The following is a 15,022-nucleotide window of genomic DNA, read 5'->3' on the forward strand; positions in this document are numbered from 1 at the left end:
TACCCTGTATATTCAACAAAAAACAGGTTTTAATAATTTATTTTTGTGTATTTACTACCTACCCTTGGTTGAATGACAGCATACCACAACAACCTCGAGTTGAACTTTATATCATGGAGGGATAATAATATGTAATTTATACTTGACCCTACTTGGTCATCTTGCATTGGCCTAAAATACGTCATAGATTGAACGAACCACAGGAATGTTTGAAAGTGGTAACTCATTATACACATTAAATACTGTTCGGGTGAACAAACAGCAAACAAACAAGCACTGGTGTGTCAAGTGTTTGTGTGGAAGTACAACCAACTTCCACTTGCTCAAGGTTTACTTTGAATTTTCCAGCTATTTTCTAGTTCACTATTTCGTCTTTGTACAATAAGTTAATTCCCAGGACTTGAGATGACTTTAGTAAGAGTGTTATTATTATTATTAAATAAATACCGTAACGGAGTATTGTACTAACGTGACCCACGGGTTGAATTTATTACAAGTTATTTGTAATCACATGTAAGAAAAACATTTACCCTTAGGACAACATGAATAAATACGTAGTTTTATCTTGAACAGAGTATCAAGGACAATAGATTTATGTAACCTAGCAACAGTACATGTTACAGGTTTAAACTTAAACCTAAAAAAACAAAAAGACTTATAACTTATTGCAGGAAATAAAGTTGTCTTTATATTATCTACTACGGCGAGATGGTTACTTTTGCAAGAAGAAACGTTGTTGCAAGTTTCATGTGTAGTGGTAACGTGTGCAGGATGTGGATACATGTTAGAAAACCTCATGCTGGTATTATATGTTGAGTATAAATCTAAATCGATATAGAACATACATTAAAGTTTCCCACCCGTTTGAAATAAGTTTTGGAGCGTTAGCTTTTGACAGCAAGAGTCCATATATAGGGTGCTTAGAACTAGCTCTAACCAGCACAAAAACCTTATCTAACTACAGCCACTTGTTGAGAGTAAGTGAAACTTAAAGGTTCTAAATGAACTGAGGTAGCCATTTTATCACAAAGTTATTCAGTTAGTCAGAAAACCCAGAACTTTGCTGTATATGATATAGTTTTTACTGTGCAACCCCACCAAAAGGCCTAACCCTCCAACATGTGACACAAAAATATATTGTTAATCAAGGCACAAATATTCATAATATTCGATTTTGATAGAAGTAGGGAAAAGGTCACAGAAATGAAACCTCGTGCCCTACAGCAATAGGAGTTTTAAACGACTGACTTTAATTATGACTAATATTTTGTACGACTGCAAATGCTTATATAGGTTTTTTCAACTTCTATTCTCCATTTGTTTTGTCAATATATACTTGCTTGTGATTATTTCAAACCTGTAACAGGTATAAACAACAAAACTTTGTTACTGACCATAACAGTCTTAAGAGTGAAACACTCATCGATTGCTGTGATTGTAAAGAAATTATCAAGTACTTCTAGAAGTTTCAATATAATCCGCTAGGTGCGCTGCTAATAAAACGACGTCTTTGTTTAGAATTATGCATAAAACTATACAATAGGCTATTTGTGCTCTACCCACCACGGGTATCGAAATCCGATATTTAGCGGTGTGAGTCCGCAGACATACCGCTGCGCCACTGGGGTCAACGTCTTTATTCAGATACCATTTCTCTATTCCAACGAGTTTTAAATATTATGCTATGTTACAAACAAGTGGATTGAATCGTTGTTTTATCACAAACTCTTTAGGCAAGTTGCCCATTCGTCCATTTTAACATCTTTTTGTTGTACACTAGCTGCTAACCATGTCTTTTTAAACAAGACTTAATACTTCCATTTATAAAAACACGTGTAAAATATATACTTTAATATATTATGGAGCAAACAGTCGCTTAAATTGTGCTTTGCTCCCAGTATTAGGTGCTGAAGAGTTAATTTACATCATCCATACCATAGTAACTTCAAATTCATATATAATGAAATCAAACATTAAATAAAACATAGAAACCATTTTTTACTTATAATAATTTTTTCATTAGTTCTCTTTATTGGTCCGAGGTTGATGGTTCGCGTCCCTTTACCGAAGAAAAATTACGAGCTGTATTTTGGAACTGTGGATGCGTTATAGGAGTGACAGTCGCATCACACTATTCGATCAAAGTATCTCAAATGGTGGTGTATGATACTCATTAGTTGCTTTTATTGTATAGTATAGTTTATCGCTTTAATATTAGGGACGGCCAGCTCAGACATCTCTCAAGTAACTTTGCTCTGAACGTAACAAACAATCACGACACTAAATATCTTTACCAGTTTTCGCCAATGTTTGAAGTATTTGCATATATATTATAAACCAATGCTCTCCTTATTAGCTACCTGTATTTGAAACGTATAATAGACATATAAGGAGGGTAAAAAACAAAACAAAAGCAAAGATTTGTGATTCTTTGATTACTTCGTCTCGAAGAAGGTTTGTTAAAGTTGTAAGAACATAGAAATCGTGGAAGAATTTCGGAAGCTTTCAAATGTAATTTACATATATTCATTTAAAATCGTGCATACATCTACTAGAGATAGAACCAGCGTTAGTTATAAAGCTACCAGTTAGTTTAATATTCATTAAAATTTGTAGGCTACGTAAATGATTGTTACATAAATTAAACTAAGAGTTTATGATAAAAGTACTTCGAAAATACCTTTTGCATATTAAAATAAGCAGTTAAATATGGAAAACAAATGCATCCTAAGTGATATTGAATGCCAATGATAAATTAGAAACACACGAACGTAACTACATACGTAATATATATGTAAATTATTCTTTTACTTTCTATTTAAGAAAACGTTTTTTTCTACTTTTCTGTTTAATGTTTTAGAGATTCCAAGTGTAAGGTATTTAAAAGGAAAAAACTCTCCTTCGTAGATGAGATAAAACCGGAGTTATCTTTCCCTACTGGAGAGGTCATGTATATGAAGAAGTATATGATAGCTCTGGGGGATCTCCCCCTGTAAGCTTTTAGTTTTTATGTGTTGAAATATAGCTACTAGTGGGCTGAGACAAGAATAACAGAAATATGGAAGGCACATTTGCAATGAAAGATAATATTTTTATTTACATTTTTACGGTGTTTCTTCACTTGTTACCCTAGGGTCTTTGTTGCGTGGTTGCGTTAGCAGAATGTAAGAGGCCAGGTAAACTCTTTCAACCGTCTTTTTTTGATAATTTGGCTTGTATTTATTTTGTTTTTTATCGATGCAGGTGTTGAATTCTCTTGTCTACATGTAATTGTTTGGAGAAAAGTGTACAAGGCCTTTATCACTACGTAACATCATACTACGTTAAATTTCCAGTTTAATTTTACTAAAATTTGTGTTTGGCATTTTGATAAACGATGAAAACATTCTGGCGTTTTTTTTTTTTTTACTTGTTTGATTAGTAGATTGTTCGAGCTCGAGCCATCGGTTATCGTGTCAGAATGTGGATCTGAAGTTTCGTGGTTCGTGTCTCCTTACCACAAAAACCAACAACAACAAATCTGCTTCGCACAAATAGGTTCTGAGCACTTTATAAAACCACAAGTCAAATCCAACTACTCAGTGTAACAAAAGACACCAAAGAATTGGTGGTAGGTGATATTATCTAGCTACCTTCTCTCTAGTTCGGTGGTTCTCAAACGTTTCAGACTCGAGTACCACTTTTGTTTAATCTTTTTTAAAATTACAAACCTAAGCCTAATTTAAAAAAACAACACTTGCCCAATATTGCAAAGGATGCAACTATTTTTTTTATTATTTTTTTCTGGTACGATTGAAGAATACGTTGTACCATTTTTGTCACTTTTAAGGGAAGAATATACTGGTGAGTTTATGTAAGTAGAGGGTGGGTCTAAATGTGATGAGAGTAGTATGTTTATGTATGTGGAAAGCTAAAATAGGGCTTCTTACAGATTTTATGATTTTCTATGCTAATTGTGTCATGTACTATCGACGTCAGCTTCATCTATCACCACAGTTTGAGAATTTCCGCTCTAGTTTGTCATTTCAAAGTTCGGGACAGCTGACACAGATACCCTTTGTGTAGCCTTGTGCGAAATTCAACAAACAAACAAGAGTAGATTCAATTTGTTTGTGCCCCCCTCAGTAGGTCAGCGGTAAGAATGAGGGCTTAAACCCACCCACAGTTAACGTTTGGGCCACTATTCGTTGGTAAAAGAGAAACCCGAGAGTTAGCGGAGAGTGGTGATGACTATCTGCTTCTGTCTAGGCTTACACTGCTACATTATAGACAGCTAACACAAATAGCCCTCGTGTAGCTTTGCGCGAAATTCGAAGAACAAACAAACCACAGTTGCATTAATGATAAACAGTCGACGTCGTCGTTATATTTTAAATAATTATAAAACCTACACAATCATGCTCGTCCTTTCAGCGGTGGGAATGTTATAATGTAACATAGATTCGAACCCGTGATCCTCAGATTACGAGTCGAGCGCCCTAACTACCTGGCCTTGCCGAGACGGTAAGTGAGGTACTAAAATTACACTTTCACATGAATTAACGTATCCTGTTCTTTAACGTAACCTGTGATTACAAGTTAGTATTTATGTAAAAATCTTATAGATACTACTTGTTGATTTAATTTTTTATGTGCATAGAATTAGATGTTTTTAAAACTAATAACTTATACTAATTACTTTGGTGTTGTTTTAAAAATAAATTAAATTAGAAGTGTGGGAAAGATATAACGAATATATGAATTGAAAACAAAAGAAAAGCTATTTTAGTGTGGTTAATTACAATATTAACGTTATTTGTCTGTTTCTTATGGGTATTAGGGACCCTGCAAATAGGAAATCATTGAACACAAGATGAACGAGCAGTTAAATAAAAATGTGTTCGAAAAACCAATAATAATTATTGTCGAATTTTGCAGCATCATATGACACATATTAAACGAAATAACATCGTATAATTTATCCTGAAAATACTTCAAAAATAACAATCGCAAATTTTATTTCTGATATGGTTAGTGTATTGAAACCGAGAACTAAGAATCCACAATAAGAGATGAAGTAGAATATCTCTACAATACTAATTGTGTGAAGTCAGTGCCCCCAGTAACACACAAGTATCATTTCTTTTTACCTTTTCGTATCAATCTATGAACCTTTGTTTACCGCCATTCTGCCTGCCTCCTCAGAAGCGGGTGTAAAGTTACCATAACGCTAGAAAACGGTGGGCAGAGCACAGATAGCCCTTTATGTAGCTTTACAAAACAATACAAAGCTATAAACTGGGTTCCAATACTTGTGCTTGGCAGAGCAGAGATAGTTCATTGTCATTCTTTTCGAACTTAAATTCACTAATGCTGAGAAGTTAGGCCTGGATAATTCTTTTTTTAAGTATACATCAATTTTCACTGACGAGAATATGACTTGAAACAATTAATTGTTGATGGAAAGTTTTCTTGATAACAAAGTATCTCGCGCGAAACTGTTAGAAGCATTTCCAAAATAATTATAAGCTAGAGAATGTTCATGTTGGAAAGTTATTGCGAACCACTAAGAAATACTAATGTCATAATAGTATTTCAATGCTTCATTATTTTTCTAATTATTTGAGTGCAACTGATATTTTTAGATATATAATAACGAACACCATACACCACCCATCCCCTTCATGTTTATATATACTATAGTGAAAACTTTCTTTTCGTGTACCTCTTTGACATCCGATATGTCTTTTTTTTAACGTTACAATAAAACCAAACAAAGAAAAAAAACGAACGAATTTGCTTTCACTTCTATCTGTTTAAAGTGTTTTGTTTTTTTGCCCTCTGTATTTAGCTCTCTTGAAACGCACATGGTGAAAGAAACTATCTGGAAGGCCTAATTAGTTCACTTCCATTAACAGTAACCGAATTTAACAAATCAGGCTGATCCTACGGTAACTTTTCAATGCAATATTTGAAATAAAAAATGGAAATTTCGGAAACATGTACCTCTCGCCAATTAGCATTGATTTTTAGAATTAAACAAAAAGAGAGAAAGAAAGTGTGTAAAGCAGACCGTTATCTCGATATTGACTCTTTGAATCGCTCAATCAATAAACGGATGATGAATTTATAAGCTAGTAGGCTATGACGTCATCAGCTTGCTGGATTTGTTTGTGAGTTACGAATGATAAAAATGCACTGGGTTCGTTTTCTCTTTCTTTTAATAAACAAACTACAGTGTATCGCTTATCAATAGACAGTGTGATGTGGTATAGGAGTTGTATTCGATTTCATATAGTGAGTAAACAGCATCGTTATTGTACGTACGTAACGCTATCCACATGTTGTTGTTTCTCCCAAACCTGAAACAAACTTAGAGCAACATGATTGTTTAGAGACTTCCTAGAAATAATCCAACAAAAACATATGTTTACACACATGGAAAAGCAAAAATAAAAACAACAGAGTATTAGGATATCAAAGTAACTCGTCATTTCAAACAATCTATCGTTTTGAAATTATTGACAAGAAGCTACTGTTGACTGAGTAAAATTCGATAATATTATTCTAAAAAAAAATATCAAATGTAGATGTATGACTGAAACAAGCAGGGAAGAATGAGTCATACCTGCACTGAGCGAAATGACGATTGGAGCAATAAATATGTGAAAAAATAGATGCATGGATGAATGGGTAAAGGTGGATTAGGTGATGGATTTGACGTACAAGTGGATTTGGTTGAAGTTTATTGTCAGTCCAAAGGTTAGAAGAGTTGTTTAGATGATTTATTAACTAACAAACAAACAGTGTGGTGAGCTGGTAGTGGTTTATTTTAGGAACTGCCCATTTGTTCTTCTTTATTAATACTTGATATTGTTCCACTAGCTTACAGCACAAATGGCTGTGAGTATTGTAATTATACCTGAGCAGTATTGCTAAACACATTACTACGCATTGTGTTGGGTAGTTTTAAGTTTCTTTGACTATCTTGTAAATAATAACGGCTGCGTAGCCGTTTACACTCAATCGTTTTAACATGTAGTCTGCAGTTTATAAGGAGCCTCGTAATCTACTGAATGCATACGTATACAGATATATGCAGGCCATATACGTATTTTAATATTTATATGTAAGGCACGATAATATGTATAAGAGCAATTATTAAATACCTGTTGCAACTGCATTGATGTCACACAATTTGTTTATATATATGGTGTGTCCATTTGGACATGATGTTGCTAACAGAATCAAAGTTTTATTTTACTACTACAGGGCTGATTTCGGTCATGTTACACAAACATCTAACACATACTCTGTATTCCACAACAGAAATATTTAAGCAAGATTTTTAACGGATATCATTAAGCTCAATTTCGAGTATCGGATCGACAATCACGGTGATGGCTGATGGTAAGTGTGAATTATACCTACCACTGAGTGATTCCTGATAACGAATTTCATAGATACCGCACATGGAGTCGTCATTCTTGAAGCTAAGTAGCAAGAATCGTGCAAGCAGAAGATGGCGATTTGAGGTGAAAGTGAGGCAGAAATTTTGTATTATTTTACTTAGAAAATATTTAATTTTAGATAAAGTATGCAGCAGCGACAGTCCACCAGAGTCACAATGGAAGAGTCATGACCCATACAAGTGTCATGACCCAAACTCTATCAGAAATGGTGAGGGGAAGGCGTATTAATATAACCAATTTATAATTGTTAATAAACACTTTTGATCTTGAAGAGTACGCAGAGTGTCATTCTAAGAAGAAATCTAAGCAGTTACAGAAAAAAAAAAAAAATGGTAACAGGCCTTACTTTAAGCCAAGTGGTGCAAAAGTCATAAAATAGTGTACCTGCACTCTGGTTACTAGCGTACCTGCACTCTGGCCACTAGCGTACCTGCACTCTGGTTACTAGCGTACCTGCACTCTGGTCACTAGTGTACCTGCACTCTGGTTACTAGCGTACTTGCACTCTGGTTACTAGCGTACTTGCACTCTGGTCACTAGCGTACCTGCACTCTGGTCACTAGTGTACCTGCACTCTTGTTATAGCGTACCTGCACTCTGGTCACTAGTGTACCTGCACTCGTTGGTAAAAGAGTAGCCCAAGAGTTGGTGGTGGGTGGTGATGACTAGCTGACTTATCTCTAGTCTTATGCTGCTAAATTAGAGACGGCTAGCGCAGATAGCCCTCGAGTAGCTTTGCACAAAATTCAAACCAAACCAAAACCAAGTACATTTCTTTACAACAGATAATAGTTGTAAAGTTGTAACTAATAGTTAACAAGTATACTGAATATTTAATTATCAATGCAAATATTGATAGTTAAATAGGTGCTAAGTTTTAAATTTTAGCTTTCAAAACAAATGCTGAATAAGAAATGTGTATGTGTGTGTGAGCTATAACGTAATTAACTAAATGTTCTGCATTAGCTCAACTATTAGTCTGCAGGCTCACGAAGCTAAAAATAGAGTTTAGATACCTGTGGTGAGTAGAGAACAGACATCTCATTATGTAGCTTTATGATTGACTACAGTCAAACCGTAAACTAAATAAGGAAAATCTCCGCTTTGGTTTTGCTGTGCAAACTTCTTAAAATCCATGAATAACGAAATGTGAAACTGTAAGTTTTAAAAATATTGATTACTTGTTGTTGTTTTATTTGAAAAGCCTAGCGACAACTGCTGTGAAAGGTCTTTAGGTCAGAGTTTTATATGTATATCGGAGAACCATGTAAGTTTGAGACGTCCTCTCCCAGTGAACCGTGTGAGGTTCTTGAAGCCAATATTGTGTTGGCAACTCACAAAATTGACCCATTTTATTAATGTCATGAAGTACTGGCGGTTGCGATGTTTCAAAGTCTCATCAGTTTGTCTGCAGAATCTTACTCCTTAAGCTACGAAGCTGGCAAACCATAAGAACTTATTTTAACATTCGTGATAAATTCCATACAATCCTTATAAGATTGAACAAAAGACATTGGTTACTCACCGACCATAAGAAAAAGTGTTTGGACGTGGCCCTCTAAGAGAACGAGCTAAGTCGTTCAGGGACATAACTGCTCTTTTATTAAGCAACATAGACATGCCTGGAATGGAACAACCGCGAATATCTCAAGGTAATTGTTATTGTAAAACGTTTCTGTGAAGTAGATGTATTAAAAGAGCAACCGTTACATAAAGCTGTCCGAGAACGTTTCGTCAACAGGCCCTTGCGAGATAGCGCAACCCAATGTCTCAGTACACGGTATTTCAACAGAAAAAAAATATGTTAGATTCACCTAGCAAATATAATTATTATTATTATTTCCAATATGCTTCATTTACCTTATTGTTTGTTCGTTTTATAGTAAAGCCACGCTGCGGGGAATTGGACCTTGGATTTTAATGTTGAAAGTCCGTAGACAGACCACTGTCCCATCGATGAACAATTTAACTTATTTCAAAGATTACTGTGTGCAAAAGTTATCGTAAAAATATCTAATTTTGTAATAAAGGACATTAGATATTTCAAAGTAATTTCATTTAACTAAAGTCCCCCACTGGGAGAGCAGTAAGTCTATGGATTTAGAACGCTAAAATCAGGAATTTGAGTCCCCTTGCTGGACACAACACATAGCCCGATATAACCTTGCTATAAAAAACCATATACACACACATTTAATTAAAACTCAGTTGTAGTACTTTTAAAGAAATGAATAGAAATAATTTCCTTCTGTTTAATTTTATAATATGAAAAACAAAAGCAGACAATACTAATAATATATACACCAGGTTAAAAAACGCCATTAAATAATTAAATATCTTGGATTGTTTAGTTAACGTATAATAAATGTGATTACATGAAAATTGGATATTAGCATTCCATTTGATCTTTTCTGTAAAAATATTTGAAATAAATTGTTAAAAATATGTCAGTCGACTTATTCGCATATAGAAGTGTTTACGTCCAACTACCTGACGGTACACAACTTAGAACTCTAATGTTAGAACTTTTTCAAAACGAGTTGAAAACGTAGTACTCTGATTTATTTGAATTTCATGAGAAATATATCTTACCGCCTGCATCATTATGTTTAACGAAAAAAAATAGAAGAAGAAGATGTTGATGCAAAAATTGTCATGGATACACACACACAGAGATGTACACAAATATATATAGTTCTAATGTTAGAAACAGGTGAGAACAAAGAAAGTCTATAATACTTGTATGTAAGTAAAAGCACGTTAAGATTCAAGTTATAGTAGTCACTAATGTCCTTATGACTATCCATTTTTAGAGCAAAAAGTAAAGATTTCCTTATCACTACTCCATTTTTGGAACAAGAAGTAAAGGTTTCCTTGTGACTATTCCATTTTTGGAACAAGAAATGAAGGTTTTCTTATGACTATTCAATATTTTTAGAACAAGAAGTAAAGGTTTCCTTGTGACTATTCCATTTTTGAAACAAGAAGTAAAGGTTTCCTTGTGACTATTCCATTTTTAGAACAAGTAGTAAAGGTTTTCTTTTGACTATTCCATATTTTTAGAACAAGAAGTAAAGGTTTTCTTATGACTATTCCATTTTAGAACAAGAAGTAAAAGTTTTCTTATGACTATTCCATTTTTAGAACAAGTAGTAAAGGTTTTCTTTTGACTATTCCATATTTTTAGAACAAGAAGTAAAGGTTTTCTTATGACTATTCCATTTTTAGAACAAGAAGTAAAAGTTTTCTTATGACTATTCCATTTTTAGAACGAGAAGTAAAGGCTTCCTTATGACTATTCCATTTTTAGAACAAGAAGTAAATGTTTCCTTATGACTATTCCATTCTTAAAACAAGAAGTAAAGATTTCCTTATGACTATTCCATTTTTGAAACAAGAAGTAAAGGTTTCCTTGTGACTATTCCATTTTTAGAACAAGTAGTAAAGGTTTTCTTTTGACTGTTCCATTTTTAGAACAAGAAGTAAAGGTTTTCTTATGACTATTCCATTTTTAGAACGAGAAGTAAAGGCTTCCTTATGACTATTCCATTTTTAGAACAAGAAGTAAAAATTTTCTAATGTCTATTCCATTTTTAGAACAAGAAGTAAAGGTTTTTTATGACTATTCCATTTTTGAAACAAGAAGTAAAGGTTTTCTTATGACTATTCCATTCTTAAAACAAGAAGTAAAGGTTTCCTTATGACTATTCCATTTTTGGAACAAGAGGTAAAGGTTTCCTTATGACTATTCCATTTTTGGAACAAGATGTAAAGGTTTTCTTATGACTATTCCATTTTTAAAACAAGAAATAAAGGTTTCCTTATGACTATTCCATTTTTGAAACAAGAAGTAAAGGTTTCCTTGTGACTATTCCATTTTTAGAGCAAGTAGTAAAGGTTTTCTTTTGACTATTCCATATTTTTAGAACAAGAAGTAAAGGTTTTCTTATGACTATTCCATTTTTAGAACAAGAAGTAAAAGTTTTCTTATGACTATTCCATTTTTTTTAGAACGACTATTCCATTTTAAAACAAGAAGTAAAGAAGTAAAGGCTTCCTTATGACTATTCCATTTTTTGAACAAGAAGTAAAGGTTTCCTTATGACTATTCCATTTTTGGAAGAAGAAGTAAAGGTTTCCTTATGACTATTCCATTTTTTGAACAAGAAGTAAAATTTCCTTATGACTATTCCATTTTTTGAACAAGATGTAAAGGTTTCCTTATGACTATTCCATTTTTAAAACAAGAAGTAAAGGTTTTCTTATGACTATTCCATTTTTAAAACAAGAAGTAAAGGTTTCCTTATGACTATTCCATTTTTGGAACAAGAAATAAAGGTTTCCTTATGACTATTCCATTTTTAAAACAAGAAGTAAAGGTTTCCTTATGATTATTCCATTTTTGAAACAAGAAGTAAAGGTTTCCTTATGACTATTCCATTCTTAAAACAAGAAGTAAAGGTTTCCTTATGACTATTCCATTTTTGGAACAAGAAGTAAAGGTTTCCTTATGACTATTCCATTTTTGGAACAAGATGTAAAGGTTTTCTTATGACTATTCCATTTTTAAAACAAGAAGTAAAGGTTTCCTTATGACTATTCCATTTTTGAAACAAGTAGTAAAGGTTTCCTTATGACTATTCCATTTTTGGAACAAGAAGTAAAGGTTTTTTTATGACTACTCCATTTTTAAAAAGTCCTGCCATTAATAAATCAAAGTATTCACGCGAACCAATGACAATTTCAGCATTGTAAAGATCCATGCTTGGGCTGTTATCGAGGCCTTATCAGACCTTTATAGGCATGATTTATGTCTAATCTCGCGAGCCTATTATGTTTCAGAGAAAGAAGAAAGTTCGGTTTTTACTCAGTAGAATAAAATAACTGCTCAGACCAACGAATCTCTTAAAATGAGTTTTAAGAGATTTCAATAGGACACTTTTATTCTTTCTCCTTCCCAATTTCTAGTCACTTCTGCAGCATCGTTTAAATGTGCTCTGGTGCATTACATAATGAAGCAATATGTAACAACCTTCAAATTTTGCATTTTTTCCCCTATTGAGCGATAGACGGACATTAACGTTTCCTCGTCGAAATCAAGATCCCTTAAAATCATGGTTTTCAGATAAACAGCTAGACAAAAATCTCAAGATCCCTTAAAATCATGGTTGTTAGATAAACAGCTAGACAAAACTGTGAATTAACTAAAATATTTGAAAAACTAAAAAGAACAAAAAACAGCTGTCAGTGTTCATTGTTCTTCTTTTTGAAGCTAGTTTCAAATTTATTTAATGTATGCTTTGTGGTAGTGATGGAACTTAACTAGTAGCAGCAATAGAACTAATTGTCATTTTGTAAATTTGCAGAAAATGTGACCAGCTTTCACATTAAATTGTTTGTTTTTGAATTTCGCACAAAGCTACTCGAGGGCTATCTGTGCTAGCCGTCCCTAATTTAGCAGTGTAAGACTAGAGAGAAGGCAGCTAGTCATCACCACCCACCGCCAACTCTTGGGCTACTCTTTTACCAACGAATAGTGGGATTGACCGTCATAATATAACGCTCCCACGGCTGAAAGGGCGAGCATGTTTGGCGCGACGGGGATGCGAACCCGCGACCCTCAAATTACAAGGCGCACGCCTTAACACGTTTGGCCATGCCGGGCTTTCACATTTAAAATAATTAAAATTCGAGAATGTACGCGTGTGTGTATTTTTGATGTATTTATAGGATGTTAGGTTTTTTATTTTTTTTAATGTGTATCTTTTTATTCTTTTACTACATGACGATGAGGAAATACAATTCACTGAACACTCACCGAACTATGACTCACTACACAGTGAGCTATCGGTTTTCATTTACCAAGGGTATCGAAACCCGATTTTTAATGTCATAAACATACATACTTAGCGCTGAGCCGCTGGGGGGCACCCCTTTATGGAAAAAGGCTCAAATAAGGATACTTTAACAATGAATGATTTTTGTTTTGATTTTCAAGACGCACTAGAATTGAATCATAGAGTAGAAATTTAATGAGTTATACGTTGATTAGAAAAACTGTTTGAGTAAAAATGACTGCAAGCAAAATGGAAATAAAGTGATATAAAAACATAATTTTAGATATTGATTGAAGTATACAATTTTTGAAAATAAATAGTTATTGATTTGGTTTGTTTATTTTGAACTTCGCGATAGTGACATGGGATTATATGCGTTGGCTGTCACTAATTAAGCAGTGAAAGACTGAAGGAAAGCCACCAACTCTTCGGCTTCTCTTTTTACCAATGAATTGTGGCGTTGGACCTCACATTATAATGCCCCCATGTTTGATGGGACGGGAATTCAAACCGCGACCCTCAGATTGCTAGTCGAGCGCCTTAACCACCTGGCATGCCGGGCCTACAACAAAGACATAGGATTATTCGGTAAAAAAAATATTCCAATTCATATATGCTGTTGAGGAAATGTTTGGAACAAAGAAAATTAAAGCAAAGACAATTTCGAAAGATATAACTAAATTGAAGATTATGAGAGACAAGAAAGTTAAAGAAAATGTCCAGAACAACAAATGCTAAACAATATTAAAAATTGTCTTTTGAAAGATTTCCTTATTGGACCAAAATATTTTATTAAAGGATTAGTGTTATTCGTTTAATTAGTTTCAGACATACACTTAATGGCTAATATAAGTCAAAGGCAGAATGAGTGCTCGAAAACGGTGTTGTGGCTGTCGTAAAAATGTGTTATCACTTTTACTTCTTATTATAAAATCAGACAAAATAAACTATTAGTATTTTTAAATTGGGAATTTCAAAACATCGAGATAGCTAGGCTATTTAATAATTGTAAAATAACAATATTAATGTAATGAAATAATCAATTCGATTTTTTTTTATTGTTGAGATATGTTGATATCCGTTTCTGAGGCAGCCCCATTTATGTATTTCCTGGGCTTGGTCGATCACAAGAATTTATACACACCTGATGAGTTTTCTGTCAACTGATCTATTGTTTTATTGATCTTCGGACGCTGTGAAATCTCGTTGATTCTCACTTTTTGCGTGTTTATACAAGGAAAACGTAAACGCCACCTCATATTTAAAGCTCATGTCGTGGGGATAGATTGGCAGAAAGGCTAGAAAATGGAAAATCCGTGCGATTTTTCATAACATAAGTTTCTACTCACTTTAATTTCTCATGTTTTAAGGTTAGGAATTGAAACAACTTTTAAGTTTGTTCTAACACTACCTAGCTGACAGAACCTAGTCGTTGTTGTTTTCAGGTCAAAGCAAGGCGAACATGCAGTTTTTCACGTTTTGTGTAATTTTGTTCAATAATGTTCTTAGACTTTTGGAATAACTAGAAATTTATTCAAGTTTATCAAAGTTTATCCAAATCTAACATACGAAGACACGGCATGGCGAGGTGGTCAGAGTGCTCGACTCGTAATCTGAAGGTTGCAATCAAATTCCCGTCACATCAAACATACTTGACCTTTCATCCGTGAAAGCGTTATAATGTGACGGTCAATCCCGCTATTTGTTGGTAAAAAGGTAGCCCAAGAGTTGGCG

General features: G+C 33.8%; 1 protein-coding gene across 2 annotated transcripts in view; it reads left to right on the forward strand.

Annotated features, from left to right (window-relative positions):
- Positions 1-4,099: 4,099 nt before the first annotated feature.
- Positions 4,100-15,022, forward strand: part of LOC143238100 (zwei Ig domain protein zig-8-like) — a 132,255-nt gene continuing 121,332 nt past the window's right edge. Inside the window, exon 1 of one of the 2 annotated variants that reach the window (XM_076478049.1) lies at positions 4,100-4,512. The gene's annotated coding sequence lies outside the window, so the exon portion shown is untranslated. The remainder of the gene's footprint in view (positions 4,513-15,022) is intronic. The other variant, XM_076478048.1, reaches the window with a different exon arrangement.

This window comes from Tachypleus tridentatus, chromosome 13, assembly GCF_004210375.1.
Source record: "Tachypleus tridentatus isolate NWPU-2018 chromosome 13, ASM421037v1, whole genome shotgun sequence".
Lineage (NCBI taxonomy): Eukaryota > Metazoa > Arthropoda > Merostomata > Xiphosura > Limulidae > Tachypleus > Tachypleus tridentatus.